Raw genomic sequence first — 17,257 nt, 5'->3', positions numbered from 1 at the left:
GGCGTTGCTCGGGTTTGTAAGGGAAATAACTATATAAGCATTTTTAGAGAGTTATAGCCCAAAAATAGCAAAAAAATGGGAAAAAAAATGATGGTAAATTTTTTTAAAAATCGTTGACTCATCGTAGACATTTTTAGAGAGTTACTTCCCTTATATAATAGCGAAAAAAATGCATTAAAATGGAAAAAAATTATGGTAAATTTTTTTTTTAAATCGTCGACTCATCGTAGACGCGCGCTAATACCCAGAAGGGCTCGATATGAATCACGACTATAAGATACCCGGTTTTGGTTAAACTGCACCGCAAAATGTGGGAGTAGTTAGGAATCTAAATCGCAGAAGACAGACACACAACTTGACTTTCATATATAAAGAAGATATACAGTCTTGGCTGTGTGGTTAAGAAGCCTATTTCCTAACCATATGATTTAGGGTTCAGCCACACTGCATGGCACCAGGTGTAAATGCTTTATACCATAATCCCAGGCTGATTAAAACCTTGTGAATGGATTTGGTAGACAGAAACCGAAAGAACTCCGACATGCACACATGTGTATGTGCGTGTACTCATGTGTTTGTTGGTGGTAAGCAATGACTCACTGAAGGTGTCATTTATTACTAGTTAGTTAGTTAGTTAGTTAATTTTTTGGCTCAAAAGCAAAAAGCAAGGCCATGTAGGGGGACATGGAGTTAAGTACAGGGTGGTGTTCATGTAAAGAGTTCAGGCCACTTGAGGTCAAGGGAGACTTTGAACAAAGCGGTCGTCGGCATCTTCACCATCTCGTCCGGCAGCTTGTTCCACGGATCCGCAACCCGGACGGAGAAAGCTCCTCTCCTTCGATTGAGATGAAATCGTCGCAGGTAGAGCTTTTCGGAGTGACCCCGCAGCCGACACTCTGGAGCAGGAGTGAAGAACAGCTCTCTAATTCTCTCTGTAACCATATACAGGTTGTTTGTTGTTCAAAAGACTGGGAGATTATTACAAAATGTGGAAATAAGTGAGGGTTGGCATTTACCCACAGAAAACTCTGTCTCAACATTCTCTTGTCTAACCTATACAAGCATGGGAAAATAGGCGCTAAAATGATGATAATAATGTCATGACATTTCAGTTTTGTGTTTCAGGTGAACATTTTGAAAACAAATATACTTAGTAAGTAACCAAGGTTTCTATCCTATGCAATCATTATATGGATTTTTACAAAAAATATAAATCAATTTGATACTATCGCTTTCATTTTGTTCATCATCATCATCATTGCTTGACATCTGTCATGAATTGGTTGGTTCTACAGGATCTGACAACCCAGTGGACTGTGTTCATCATCATCATCATCATCATCATCATCGTTTAATGTCCGCTTTCCATGCTAGCATGGGTTGGACGATTTGACTTAGGACTGGCGAACCAGATGGCTGCACCAGACTCCAATCTTGATCTGGCAGATTTTCTACAGATGGATGCCGTTCCTAACACCAACCACTCTGAGAGTGTAGTGGGTGCTTTTACGATCCACCGGCACAAGGGCCAGTTAGGTGGTACTGGCAACGGCCATGCTCAAATGGTGCTTTTTATGTGCCACCTGCACAGGAGCCAGTCCAGCGGCACTGGCAACGACCTCACTTGAATGTATTTTTTTTCGCATGCCACCAGCACAAGTGCTAATAAGGCAATGCAGGTAACGATCACGCTCGAATGGTGTGCTTGATGTGGCATCGGCATGGAGGCCAGCTTGTTGCTCTGGCAACGATCTCACTCGCATGGTACTCTTAGTGCTCCACTAGCAACGGATGCCAGTCACCGAGTTTGAATTCGATTTTGATTGCCTCAACAGGTCTTTGCAATCGTGCAATATTGATTATTGTAGATTCATCAGTCAATGTCCACAATTTTTACACCAGGCACATAGAGAATATATTGTTATACCTAAAAGCCACAGCTAACCTATGAACTAACAACACATATACCTTGTGCATGTGTCCGATTTTTCTTATATATACTCTTTACTCTCTCTCTTTTACTTGTTGCAGTCATCTGACTGCGGCCATGCTGGAAAACGGCCTTTAGTCGAGCAAATCACCCCCAGGACTTATTCTTTGTAAGCCTAGTACTTATTCTATTGGTCTCTTTTGTCGAACCATTAAGTTACGGGGATGCAAACACACCAGCATCGGTTGTCAAGCGATGTTGGGGAACAAACACAGACACACATACATATATATATATATATATATATATACGATGGGCTTCTTTCAGTTTCCGTTTACCAAATCCACTCACAAGGCTTTGGTTGGCCCGAGGCTATAGTAGAAGACACTTGCCCAAGGAGTGAACCCGGAACCATGTGGTTGGTAAGCAAACTACTTACCACACAGTCACTCCTGCACCTATATATATAGTCAAAGCATGTAGCCTTGTGGTTAGGGTGTTGCATTCATGATCACAACTTTGTAGTTTCAATCCCCAGATCTGCAGAACAAAATACTTCCTTTCATGTTGCCCCAGTACTCACGGCTGTAAATGAGTGACCCTGAAATGAACTGACATTCTGTTTAGGGGAAATGTTGGTCACTCCTTGCCAGCTTTTCCTGCTAGCATGGGTTGGATGATTTTGACTGAGGGCTGGTGAACCAGATGGCTGCACCAGGCTCCAATCTTGATCTGGCAGAGTTTCTACAGCTGGATGCCCTTCCTAACGCTAACCACTCCGAGAGTGTAGTGGGTGCTATTTACATTCCACTGGCATGGGGGGCCAGTCAGTTGGTACTGGCAATGACCTCACTCGAATCTTTTTACACATGCCACCGGCACAGGTGCCAGTAAGGCGACGTTAGTAACGATCAAGCTTGAATGGTGCCCTTTTATGTGCCACCGGTTCGGAAGCCAGCTGGCTGCTCTGGCAACGATCATGCTCGGATAGTGCTCTTGGCACTATATATATATATATATATATACACACACACACACATACATACATACAATAGTTTCTGTCTATCAAATTTACTCACAAGACTTTGGTCGGCCCAAGGCTACAGTAGAAGATACCCAAGGTGTCATGCAGTGGAATTGAACCCAAGATCACATTGTTGGAATGCAAACTTCTTAACCATACAAACACACACAGACACCTATAGCTGATATTTTCTTTTTTTATATGATTCTTTTTCACTGTTTTGTTTTTATTTTGTGGTCCACCATTGTACATTCACAAAACAACAGCTTGCCAGGAAATGAAATCACAAATGCAAATGAAATCAATTTACACACTTTAAATGCAAACGAAATATATTCAGAAACTGATATTTATATAGGTACAGGTGTGATTGTGTTGTAAGAACCATGGTCCCGGGTTCAGTCCCACTGAGTGGCACTTTGGGCAAGTGTCTTCTTCTGTAAGCCTCAAGTTGACTAAAGTCTTGTGAATGGATTTAGTAGATGGAAACTGAATGAAGCCTGTTATATATATATGTATATATTTTACTTGTTTCAGTCATTTTGACTGTGGCCATACTGGAGCACTGCCCTTCAGTCAAAGAAATTGACCCGTGGACTTATTCTTTATAATCCTGGTACTTATTCTATTGGTCTCTTACAGGGACGTAAACATACCAGCATCAGTGGGGTGGGGACAAACACAGAAATATATCCATATCATCATCATCGTTTAGCGTCCGTTTTCCATGCTAGCATGGGTTGGACGGTTCTACTGGGGTCTGTGAAGCCAGAAAGCTTCATCAGGCCCAGTCAAATCTGGCAGTGTTTCTACGGCTGGATGCCCTTCCTAACGCCAACCACTCCGTGAGTGTAGTGGGTGCTTTTTACGTGCCACCCGCACAGGTGCCAGACAGAGCTGGCAAACGGCCACGAACGGGGCGGCGCTGGCAACGGTCGCGAAACGGAAGGTTCTCTTACATGCCACCGGCACTGGTAACACATCTGCAATTTCCATTGATCGATTTCGATTCTGATCCTCACTTGCCTCAATAGGTCTTCACAAGTAGAGTTTTGTGTCCCGAGAAGGGAAGGTATGCATACGTAGGCTGGCTCCATCCCATGTAGAAGGCCACGGGTTATGGACTCACTTGTCCTGCCGGGTCTTCTCGCTCACAGCACACTTCCAGAGGTCTCGGTCTCTAGTCATTTCCTCAGTGAGACCTAAAGTTCGAAGGTCGTGCTTCACCACCTCGTCCCAGGTTTTCCTGGGTCTGCCTCTTCCGCAGGTTCCCTCAACCGCTAGGGTGTGACACTTTTTCACACAACTATCTTCATCCATTCTCGCCACATGACCATACCAGCGCAAACGTCTCTCTTGCGCACCACAACTGATGCTTCTTAGGTCCAGCTTTTCTCTCAAGGTACTTACACTCTGCCGAGCATGAGTACTGACATTACACATCCTTCGGAGCATACTGGCTTCATTTCTTGCGAGCTTATGCATATCCTCAGCAGTCACAGCCCATGTTTCACTGCCATGTAGCATGGCTGTTCGTACACACGCATCATACAGTCTGCCTTTCACTCTGTGCGAGAGGCCTTTTGTCACCAGCAGAGGTAAGAGCTCTCTGAACTTTGCCCAAGCTATTCTTACTCTAGCAGTTACACTTTCAGCACACCCACCCCCACTGCTGACTTGGTCACCTAGGTAACGGAAACTATCAACTATTTCTAGTTTTTCTCCCTGGAAAGTGATGGAAGTTGGTCTCAGAGCATTTTCAGTGTTTATTGTTCCTGAGCATCTGCCACATACAAAAACCATCTTCCTAGTTAGCCTTCCTTTGACATTTCTGCACCTCTTATGTGTCCATAACTTACACTTGGTGCATCTTATAGAGTTTCTACCTACGCCTTTTCTACAGATCGAGCAGGGCCATCTACCTCAAGGCATTTGTGATTTGTCTACCTTCCTACTGATTACAACTTTGGTTTTAGCTAGATTGACTCTGAGGCCCTTCGATTCTAATCCTTGTTTCCACACCTGAAACTTCTCCTCCAGTTCTGATAGTGACTCAGCAATTAGAGCAAGGTCATCAGCATAGAGGAGCTCCCAAGGGCATCCTGTCTTGAATTCCTCCGTTATTGCCTGGAGGACTATGATAAATAGGAGGGGGCTGAGGACTGAGCCTTGGTGGACTCCTACCTCTACCCAGAATTCTTCACTGTACTCGTTGCCAACCCTTACCTTACTAGCAGCGTCCCTATACATGGCCCGCACAGCTCTCACTAACCATTCATCTATCCCTAGTTTCCTCATTGACCACCAGATAAGGGATCGGGGGACCCTGTCGAAGGCTTTCTCCATGTCAACAAAAGCCAGGTACAGGGGCTTATCTTTGGCTAGGTATTTCTCCTGCAGTTGCCTTACCAGGAATATAGCATCAGTAGTACTTTTCCCTGGCACGAACCCAAACTGCATCTCATCTAAACTAACTCTCTCTCTAATTAGTTGGGCTATGACCCTCTCCGTAACCTTCATCACCTGATCCAACAGCTTGATACCTCTGTAGTTATTTGTATCTAGGGCGTCACCTTTACCTTTGTAGCAGTTGACTATTATGCTGCTACACCAGTCATTGGGTATGACTCCTTTGTGTATCACCTGATTAACTATACGGGTGACTAGGCTATAGCCGACACTACCAGACATTTTGAGCATCTCTGCAGTGATTCCTGATGGGCCTGGAGCTTTCCCTGTCTTCATGCTTCTAATTGCCTTAGCTACCACGGAACTATCAACTCGGATAGCTGGTCCCTCTGTTGGGTCAACATTCGGCAGACTCTCTTTATCCCATTCATTTTCTTTATTCAGCAACCTTTCATAGTGGCATCTCCAAACCTCTCTCTTTGCATCCTCATTTAGTGCAAATGAACCATCTTCCATGCGAACACATCCTACCACATCACGATTCTCTCTCATGCACTGTCTTGCAACGCGAAACACCTCCAGTCTTTAGTCCTCACGGCGCAGAACATTGGCAAATTTTTTCTTATCTGCTTCCCCTCTGGCTAAATAAACCTGTCTCCTAGCTTCTCTTTTGGCAGTCTGATACAATTCCCTGCTACCCCCATTTTTCCAGACCTTCCAAGCTTGTCTCTTTTCTCTAATAGCCCTGTCTACAATATTGTTCCACCACCACGTTATTCTAGGTTGAGAGGGGACTTTGCACCAGCCACAGATCTGGTCAGTGGCTCTCAGCAGGTTGTCCCTTAGAAACGTCCAGTGTCTTCTACCCCCTGTGATGCTCTATCCCCTTCTACTTCGTCAAAGGCTTCAAGTAATATGTCCCTAAATCTCTGTCCATTTGCAGGATCTTTAAGCTTCCAGATCCTTCTTCTCCATATTGGTCGTCTTCTGGTTGTCCTCCTAGTCCTGATCCTAAAGTCACTAACTACCAGTCTATGTTGTGGGGTACATTCTTCACCTGGGAAGGTTTTGGCATTTATAAGCAGCCATCTCTCCCTTTGCCTTGCAAGGATGTAGTCAATTTGGCTGGTATGTTGGCCCGATCGGTAAGTGACTAGGTGGCTGGTAGGTTTCCTGAAGTTAGTGTTGCAAATCATAAGATTATTTGCATCGCAGAACTCCAGCAGCCTGGTTCCCTCCTCGTTGCGGGAGCCATAGCCATAGCCTCCATGTACGCCATGGAAGCCCCCAGCCTGTCGTCCAACGTGACCATTGAAGTCACCAGCCACAAAGATAAGGTCTCTGTCGTTCATCAACGAGGTAGTCTGCAGTAGAGTGTCATAGAATCGGTCTTTCTGTCCATCGGGTAGCCCCGACTGAGGAGCATAGGCTGATATAATGGTTGCTAAACTATAATGAAGCACTAATCTAATCTTAAGTATTCTGTCACATACTCTGATTACCTCAATTACTTTATCTACCCATTTCTCAGCGATAAGTATACCCACGCCACCAACCCCGTCAGTGTTCCCTGCCCAGAAAATCTTGTACCTGCGTTCCTTGCCTGTGAGGAACCTAGCTGATCCTCCTCTCCACCTTATTTCTTGCGTGCAACATATATCCACACATCTCCGTTCAAGCATCTCGACTATCTCACCAGATCTACCTTTCAGTATGCCAACGTTGAGGGTGCCAACCCTGAGGGTGTGGGAGACATGGGCTCTAGAGACCCTGGGACGGTGTACCTGAAAAGAAAGCTCGCATTTGGCAGAATTCATGTGCAAGTAATGAAGTAGTAAAGTAGCCTTCAGTACAACCTGCATAACACTAGCCTTTCATATTTTGCACTGTATGAACATTACCTTACATAGGTCGAGACTAGGGGTAGGGATGGTGAAAGAGCATTTGCTGTCTTCATGGGAAGCAACCCTGGGAAGGCAAGGAATAGGAACTTCCGGTATGTGTGGAGGAAGTGGGAGGGCGGGTACACCGTAGCTTAGTAAGAGGTTCTGTTAATCGTGTGAGCTAGCAAATGGGTTTGAAAAATCGGAGTAGCTATGAACCGGGAGACAAGACTAAACGAAAAAAAATGTGTTTGAGCCAGACAGGGTAATGAGGGAATACTGAAAGAATGAGGAACAATACATGAGATGGTAATCGAAGAACAGTGAAAGAACGACGATGAATAAGTGCTAAGATAGAAGGTAGTAGCGAGGCTGAACGAGTCACTCAGCTTTAGCCATTCATGATCTGTGCGTATTTCTTCTTATATATATATATATATATATATATATATGTATGATGGGCTTCTTTCAGTTTCTGTCACTTAAAATCCACTCACAAGGCTTTGGTCAGCCTGAGGCTATAAAAGAAGACATTTGCTTAAGGTGCCATGCAGTGGGACTGAACCCAGAACCATGTGATTGGTAAGCAAGCTTCTTACCACACAGCCATACCTATATATATATATGTGTGTGTGTATGTATAGATGTGTGTTACGCACTATTAGCTGGTCCTTCAACCCTATTATCTCCCCTTATTTCGCTCTCACGTCTCATGTTTGATCTTTGACCACTGGCCGAAATCAGATCGCCATGTTGATTCGTTAGCTACTGCACGCATTTTTTTTCTCTCCTTCTTTCTGTGTTTTTTTTCTCTCTGTGTATCTTTCTGTTGAAGAGCGTAGGCTCGAAACGTTAAAGACTTGTTTTATTTATATTTCCTGAGCGCCATACTAATACAATTGTTCGTTTGTTTTCCACCTGCCTTCGTCTTTTGTCTATTTTCATAAAGCTTCCCGTTATATATTATGCGCTCACGTGGTCTCACTTTCATCTTATATTCTACCATACCACTATCAACACTTACCTCTACCTTGGATTTTCTTTACCTCTTGGATACTTACCATTGGCTGCACCTCTCTTTCGCGGATCAAAGTGACTTTGCATTGATGTGAAATCCTTAAAAAATATACCACGACGTCTACACATTTCTCACCTTGAACTTTCAACCTTGAACTTGTTCGCATAAACTGTCCCGTTTGTTGTATTTTTATTTTCTCTTATATTACCACTTTTTTTACATTCATTTCATGCTTTCCACATTTTCCTGAATTTTTGTTCTCCTTTCCGTCTTTCTTCCCTCTCTGGATGTCCATACTCCGTTTCCTCTGCCTGCACCCCCCTTTTTTTGCCTCCCCCTCTCTCTGCTTCCCTTCTTTCTTTCCCTTTTCCGTTTGCCCCGTCTTTTCTGCCCCTATCGCTTACTTATCTAGTTTTTTCATACGATTATTATTTTTTGTTTTTTTGAACGTTTGTTTTTTCCCCTTTTTTTCGCTATCCTTTTTTTCTATCATTTTTCATACGATAATTTTTGTTTTTTGTTTTTTTTTTGTTTTTTTGAACGTTTTTTTTCCGCTATCCCATCATGCCGGATCCTAGGTCCTACCTCCTCACCCTCCATCACCGTTTGAAGGATCATCTCCGTTCTCTTCCTGTATATGCCTTCAGGCGTCCGTAATCTCTCTCTCTACTTCTTTTTAAAAAAACCCGCTTCTCTAGCCATGTCTCTTTCCTAAGCCGCTGCCTACATCACCGACTCATCCCTAAAGGTTTCCGCCTCCACTTCCACCCTGCTCTCCACTCGGATTCTTCCATCTTACCCATACTCCGCACCACATCTTACCGCCTTATGCGGGCCACCATTCGCTCCAATCTCTCAAAACTACATGCCATCAACCGCCTTCTTCCTCCTGCTTTCTCCACCTTCTTCTCCTCTCTGCCGCCTCTCTATGCTCCAAACACGCTACGCTTCATTATCCATTTGAATCAACTCTTCCATCAATTTCTTTCTGATACCAAACTTCGTAAACTCCAATCACTCTTCCATTCCACCCTACCCGACGCCACTACCCCAACTCCTCCACCACCCTTCTCCCCTCCCGATAGGCTCCATCCACCCACACCTAACCCCACTGCCCCTCCCTACAACCCCTTCTCCCCTCCTGATAGGCTCCATCCACCTACACCTAACCCTACTGCCCCGCCCAACCACCCCCACACATCTCCCCAATCCCTCCCCCTCAGACCTCCACGAGACCTACCACCCCTCCTACTTCTATTCCACCCACCCCATCTCCACTTCCGTCTGTTGTTACCATTCCCCCCGATCTTCCCCTCTCTGCGGCTGAACGCTCCGTCCTTGGTAGGGGTCTGCGTTTCATCCCCCTCACTCCATCCTGTAAGGAATTCCAGACGCGAGTTGATGTCCACAGCTTTGTGCGCCATGTCCGGTTGGGTGCGCATTACCACGACTCGCCACCCACACCCAACAAAGAGGACTGCTTCACTGGCCTGGGCCGCCGACCATCCCCGTGGACGCCTGCCCCTGGCCAGATCCTAGCAGTGGATCTTTTCGCGGGCGCTTGTCAGCGTGCATTGGAGCGGTTCAACTTCTCCAGGCGCCAACGCCGCCTCAACATCTCCCCGGCTGAGCTCTTGGCTCTTCGTTCCCTCCAACGGCGCGCTGACATTATCATCAAACCGGCTGACAAGGGTGGAGCTGTAGTGGTGTGGCGCGCGGACCTCTATAGGGCCGAGGCTTTCCGCCAACTCAATGACACCTCCTTCTATTCCCCTCTGCCCTCTAACCCCACACGTAGCTACCAACAGACGGTATCCTCTACTGTCCACGACCTCATCTCGTCCTCCCGTCTCCCCCGCACCGCATCCAACCTAATTGTGCGAACCCCACGTACCCCCACCATTTACTTCCTCCCCAAAATCCACAAACCCAACAACCCTGGCCGCCCCATCGTCTCCGCCTGTAACTGCCCCAAGGAGCTCATCTCTAAATACCTCGACCGTGTCCTTGCCCCCCTAGTGGCATCTCTTCCCTCCCACATCCACGATACCAACCATGCTCTCCGGCTTTTCAACTCTTTCTCCTTTCCTCCCGGCTCCTCCAAAATCCTTTTTACTATGGACATCCAAAGCCTCTATACTGTTATCCCTCACCACGAAGGACTGCAGGCCCTTCGACACTTTCTTGACCTCCGCTCTAACCCTGTATCTGACACCTCCACACTCATTCGTCTGGCCGAACTTGTCCTTACTCTGAACTGCTTCTCGTTCGCGGGCGAATTCTACCATCAGGTCTCGGGAGTGGCCATGGGAACGCGAATGGGCCCCAACTATGCGAACCTGTTCGTTGGCTATGTTGAGGCCCAAATATTCTCTAATTTCACTGGTCCCACTCCTGAACTATATGGTCGTTACATTGACGACATTATCGGTGCCACCTCACTCTCCCGCGAACATCTAGATTCCTTCCTCTCTTTCGTCCAATCTTTCCATCCAGCCCTCTACTTCACTTCCACTATCTCCAACACCTCTGTCTCCATCCTCGACATTTCGGTTAGCATTCTTCACTCCACTCTTACCACCTCCATTCACTACAAACACACAGACTCACACTCATACCTCAACTTCTCTTCCTCCCACCCAGAACACACCAAGCTTTCCATCCCCTATTCCCAATTCCTCCGTCTACGTAGGCTCTGTAGTGACGACCATGACTTTGAGACTCAGTCTCAACGTATGGCTCACCACTTCACCCTACGTGGATACCCCCTCACCACTATCCACACCGCCCTTGCCAGAGCACGGTCCGTGGACCGTGTATCTGCTCTCTCTCCCCGAACCCGCCCTGTAGTCTCCCGCCTCCCTTTTCCCCTCACTTACCACCCCACGACCCTACGTCTCCAACGCACCATTCTTCGAGCTTTCCGTCATCTCCAGTCCGACCCGTCCACTTCACACCTCTTCCCTAACCGACCCCTCCCCTCTTTCAAACGAGCCCACAACCTTCGAGACCTTTTGGTCCATAGCTCCTTCCCTGACCCTACCTCCCAACCCGGCTCGTTCCCCTGCTCCCGCCCACGTTGCCGCACTTGCCCTTACCTCTCCAACACCACCCGCCTCACTAGCACCCACCATCGACCCTATCCCATCATCCACTCCTTCACCTGCACCTCCAGCAATATTATCTATTGCATCTCTTGCTCTCTCTGCAATTCCTTGTACATCGGACAAACGGGACGCCGCTTGGCTGACCGGTTCGCGGAACACCTTCGTGACATCCACCTTGCGAACGACACACGGTCTCACGCCATTTCCGCTCCACCGGTCACTCCTTGCAACACCTATCTGTGTTCGGTTTGTCCTTACACAGAGGCCATCCGGATTCCCGTTTGCGCCGTGAACAGGAATTAATCTTCTCTCTTCGCTCTTATACGCCATTTGGTCTCAACTCTCCCCCCCCCTCTCATCTAACCCCCCTCTCCCCCTCCTCACCTATCCTTTCCCCCCGACCCCTACTTCTTCAGTCCTTCATCCTTTCACCCCTACTCCCCTTCCCTTCTTCCCTCTTTCTCCCTCCTTCCCTCTTCCCCTTCCCTCACTCCCTCTCTCCCCCTCTCCCTCTTTCCTCCCCCTCCTTCTCCTCTCTCCCCCATCCTCTCCTCTTCCCCCTCCCCCTCTTCTCCTCACTACACCACACGACTTTACACATCACATCATATATGATGTGCCATACTAATACATACACCAACTAATACATACTAATACGTACTAATACATACTAATACATACTAATACATACACCAACCCTATACATACACACGTCCAGACCCCTCATACGCACTTATACTCTCTCATACACACACACACACACACTTATACATACTAATACGTACTAATACATACTAATACATACACCAACCCCATACATACGCACGTCCAGACCAATCCTACGCACTAATACTCTCTCATACACACACACCCTTATACATACTAATACATACACCAACCCTATACATACACACGTCCAGACCCCTCCTACGCACTATTAGCTGGTCCTTCAACCCTATTATCTCCCCTTATTTCGCTCTCGCGTCTCATGTTTGATCTTTGACCTCTGGCCGAAATCAGATCGCCATGTTGATTCGTTAGCTACTGCACGCATTTTTTTTCTCTCCTTCTTTCTGTGTTTTTTTTCTCTCTGTGTATCTTTCTGTTGAAGAGCGTAGGCTCGAAACGTTAAAGACTTGTTTTATTTATATTTCCTGAGCGCCATACTAATACAATTGTTCGTTTGTTTTCCACCTGCCTTCGTCTTTTGTCTATTTTCATAAAGCTTCCCGTTATATCTATATATATATATATATACACGTATATATATACATACATATATGTATATGTATATACATGTATACATACATATATACATACATATATGTATATATATATATATATATATATACATATACATGTATATATATATATATTTGTAAAAAAGAAGTTTGAAAATGCCACTATATTAGATATATATACATACATATATGTGCACACACATATATATATATTATATATATATATATATATATATAATTATAATTAGGGTTCAGCTAACTGCTTCACCACATACCGAAATTAGAAAAAGGAGTTAAAAATTCCTTTTCTACTACCATAAGAATCTCCATGATGGTAACCATAGTTTTTTTAACTCCTTTTTCTAATTTTGGTATGTGGTTAAGCAGTTAGCTGAACCCTAATTATAATTATGTGGATAATTTTACCTATAAAGGTTATTTTAATATACCGATCTACTTGGTAAAATTGTTAATTAATTAATTAATTTGATTAATAAATTTTACCCTTCTATTATATATATATATATATATGCATGCAGTAATATATATCTGGATATTCTGGAAGGAATTGTGCCATTGAAAGCTACACCAATGCCAGAACGGGACGACACTGCATAGTGCCAAAGATCCAGCAATGCCATCATGCTTCAGGACCAGTTACTGCAACAGCCTGGGTTTCAAGGGCCCACAGCTTTTTAATATTCTCCCAGAGTCTGAGGAACTTGCACAAAGTAGATGTAGGGTTTTTTAAAATCAAAGCTGGACCTCTTCCTGCCGAGAGTCCCAGATGAACCTACCTCACGGCAAGAGGTACAAATGAGGGTAGCTATATAAAAGACGTGTGTGTGTGTGTGCGAGCGTGTTCAGTTTTATAAATTTGAATTCACACATACACGCGCGTGCGCGAAACACACCCTTTACTCTCTTTCACTTGTTTCACTCATTTGACTGTGGCCATGCTGGAGCACGACCTTTTTTAGTTGAGCAAATTGCCCCCAGGACTTATTCTTCGTGAGCCCTAGTACTTATTCTATCGGCTTCTTTCGTCGAACTGCTAAGTTACAGAGACATAAACACACCAGCATCGGTTGTCAAGCGATGTTGGGGGGGGGGGGTGACAAACATACACACACATATATATATGCATATATACGATGGGCTTTTTTCAGTTTCCGTTTACCAAAGCCTTGTGAGTGGATTTGGTAAACGTTATATATATATATATATATATATATATATATATGTATATATACATATATATATCCAACGAAGCTACACGAAGAAGATAGCCTCTGTGCAGCATATAAGATACTGGGAAAGACTCAAGAGATTAAAACTCTATTCCTTGGATAAGGACTTAACGATCAAACGTGTGCCATTGCATTGTTTTGGAGGAACCAAATTTCTGATGAGCATTATAGGGGCACCAACTTTAAGTTTGAGAAAGTGTGGTGGTAGTCCGGGGTGCTCAAAGGAATTGAGTACCTCTATTGGATAGTTGATGAGATCAGAAGGCGTCTTAACAATGGTACAAATGGAATCGATGGCAATATTACCATTTTCATCCCCTGATATTTTGCCTTCGCCAAGTGCAAGGAGGGCGATGCTGGTAATGATCACACTCGAATGGTGCCTCCTACATGTCACCGGCATGGAGGCCAGATAGCCGCTCTGGCAACAATCACTCTCGGATGGTGCTCTTAATACCCTACTAGCACGGGGGCTTGAGTGCCAGTAATGCGACGCTGGTAACGATCATGCTTGAATGGTGCATTTTAAGTGTCACTGGCAAGGAAGCCAGTTAGCCGCTCTGTCAATGATCACACTCGTATGGTGCTCTTTGCAACCCGCTAGCATGGACGCCAGTCATCGAATTTGATTTTGATTTTTGATTTTTGAGGAAATCACTACTATTCCCTTCAAACTTTGCTTTTGTGACCATTACATTTCAGATAGATTCAGCGCTGAGTTGCTGAATCAGAAATATTGTTATCTGTATATATAAAAGGCATGATGTATGTGTGTCTGCGTATGTAAATGTAGTTTATGCACATCCACAAATTAGCATGCATGTCGCTCAAATTTTAGGAGGACATTTGTCACGACGCTAGCTGTATTTTCGTCAAATTATTTTCCCTCAAGGCACCAGTGAATAGGGGTTAAAAATCGATTTTCATCCATAACTTTTACCAATTTTCACGTCGGTGAAATCTGGTGTTTGCTAACATGAGTTAAGTCCCCTGCAATGGCGACTATTATACAGAAAAAACAAAGATAAACTATTTCGTTTTTGGATTTAGTTTGCAAGATTCTTTATGTGAGTTCGTGTTGTCTGAAAGAAACATATATATAGTTTTAATTATACAGAAAACCAAAGATGAACCGCTCTGAAAGAAATGTATATACAGTATACATGTAGTATATGTATATATTTAATTTTTCAACAGATTTCGCTCAAATTTGACATCAGTGTTACTTAGTTTGGTTTGAAACAAAGCACTTGATTAGCTTAATAATCCTAACTTAATCCGGTGCAGCGCCAGGCTATACTGCTAGTAGCAAATAATCTGCTCAATACCACAGATCTGTTCGCTAGTTGTTTGACCATAACCAATTTGAGCATGTCCTTTAGTGGCTGACAATATGTGCATCTCTGATCCTGATTAGGAGTAGTGGAGAGGCACCACAGCTATGTGTTGAAGGGGGATTCTTTGTACTTTGAATGAATATAACAAAAAGCAAAGTTTGATGGAAATATTACTATTTTTCATACTTTCTTATTTCTTTACTACCCACAAGGGGCTACACACAGAGGGGACAAACAAGGACAGATAAACAGATTAAGTCAATTATATCGACCCCAGTGCATAACGGGTACTTATTTAATCGACCCCGAAAGGATGAAAGGCAAAGTCAACCTCGGCGGAATTTGAACTCAGAACGTAGCGGCAGACGAAATACCTATTTCTTTACTACCCACAAGGGGCTAAACAAGGACAGATAAACAGATTAAGTCAATTACATCGACCCCAGTGCGTAACGGGTACTTATTTAATCGACCCCGAAAGGATGAAAGGCAAAGTCGACCTCGACGGAATTTGAACTCAGAACGTAGCGGCAGACGAAATACCTATTTCTTTACTACCCACAAGGGGCTAAACACAGAGGGGACAAACAAGGACAGATAAACAGATTAAGTCAATTACATCGACCCCAGTGCGTAACGGGTACTTATTTAATCGACCCCGAAAGGATGAAAGGCAAAGTCGACCTCGGCGGAATTTGAACTCAGAACGTAGCAGCAGATGAAATACCGCTAAACATTTCACCCAGCGTGCTAACCTTTCTGCCAGCTCGCCGCCTTTATTTTTCAAACTTTCTTGGGGTAAACAAATAAGAATAGTTACTACCCAAGGGCAAAAATCGTGTTACATGATTTTTATAGAAACTGAACTCTTTTACAAAAAGGGACATTCATAGTTAAAACTTTTTTTGCAGAATACTGCCAAAATATCATTCACATTACATTTTGGATATAGTATTCTACAGAATAAGGCAAAGAACTGGCAGAATTATTACCATGATTCTTTCAACCTTGATAAAATAAATACCAGTTGAGCATTGGGGGTTAATATAATCGATTTATCCCCATTCCCAAAAATTACAGGCCATATACCAAAATTTGAAACCAGTGTAGTATTCTACAGAATAAGGCAAAGAGCAGGCAGAATTGTTAGCATGCCAAGCAATATGGTTAGAGGCATTTCATCCATCTTCACATTCTGCCTTTCTTCATTTTGGATTCAGTAAAATAAGTACCAGTTCAGCCCTGGGGTTGATATAGTTGACTTACTCCAAACCCCAAAATTGCTAACCTTGTGCCAAAATTTGAAACCAATATGGTATTCTACAGAAATATTCATCACAAGGCAGCATTTTACTAACTTTAACATTATATCTTTTCTTTGAGACTCAACCTAATATTTAGAGTTAACATTCCTTGGACTTCTGTTGTCTTTGTATTTGAATTTGTCATTTGCTATTGATTTGCCTGTTATTGCATAGTCACATGGTCCTTCCCCATTCATTCAACTAATACTTTGGAGTATTTAATTCTTGGATTATCTTAACCCTTTTGATACCAAACCCGGCTGAAATCACCTCTGGTTCTGTGGTACAAATGTCTTGTTTTCATAAGTTGTTTTCCACCAAACATTAGTCACAATTTCTGTTCCTAACATCAGCTTAATGATAATAAAGTTATTTTATTAAATTCTTTGTTATATTAAAAATTAATTTAAAGAAACCGAGAGCATCTCAACACAAATATAGTAACAAAAGGGTTAACAAATGATCAATTTAACCCTTTCAATATCAACCCGGCTCTGGCTCTGTAGTACAAATGTCTTGTTTTCATAAGTTGTTTTCCACCAAACCTTAGTCACAATTTATGTTCCAAACATCAGCTTAATGATAATAAAGTTATTTTACAAATTCTTTGTTATATTTAGAATTAATTGAAAGAAACACGCTGTAGAAACACTGCCAGATCAGACTGGAGCCGCCTTCTGGTTTCCCAGATCCCCGGTCGAACTGTCCAACCCATGCTAGCATGGAGAACGGACGTTAAATGATGATGATGATG

General features: G+C 43.8%; 1 long non-coding RNA gene across 1 annotated transcript in view; it reads left to right on the top strand.

Moving 5' to 3' along the window:
- The first annotated feature begins 16,343 nt into the window (after positions 1-16,343).
- LOC118763581 overlaps positions 16,344-17,257 on the top strand; it is a 12,022-nt gene continuing 11,108 nt past the window's right edge. Inside the window, exon 1 of the long non-coding RNA XR_004999329.1 lies at positions 16,344-16,812. This is a non-coding gene — a long non-coding RNA (uncharacterized LOC118763581). The remainder of the gene's footprint in view (positions 16,813-17,257) is intronic.

Source organism: Octopus sinensis, linkage group LG5 (genome assembly GCF_006345805.1).
Source record: "Octopus sinensis linkage group LG5, ASM634580v1, whole genome shotgun sequence".
Taxonomy (NCBI): domain Eukaryota; kingdom Metazoa; phylum Mollusca; class Cephalopoda; order Octopoda; family Octopodidae; genus Octopus; species Octopus sinensis.
Note: the sequence above shows the minus strand (reverse complement) of the source record. Positions and strands in the feature narration are given on the sequence as shown.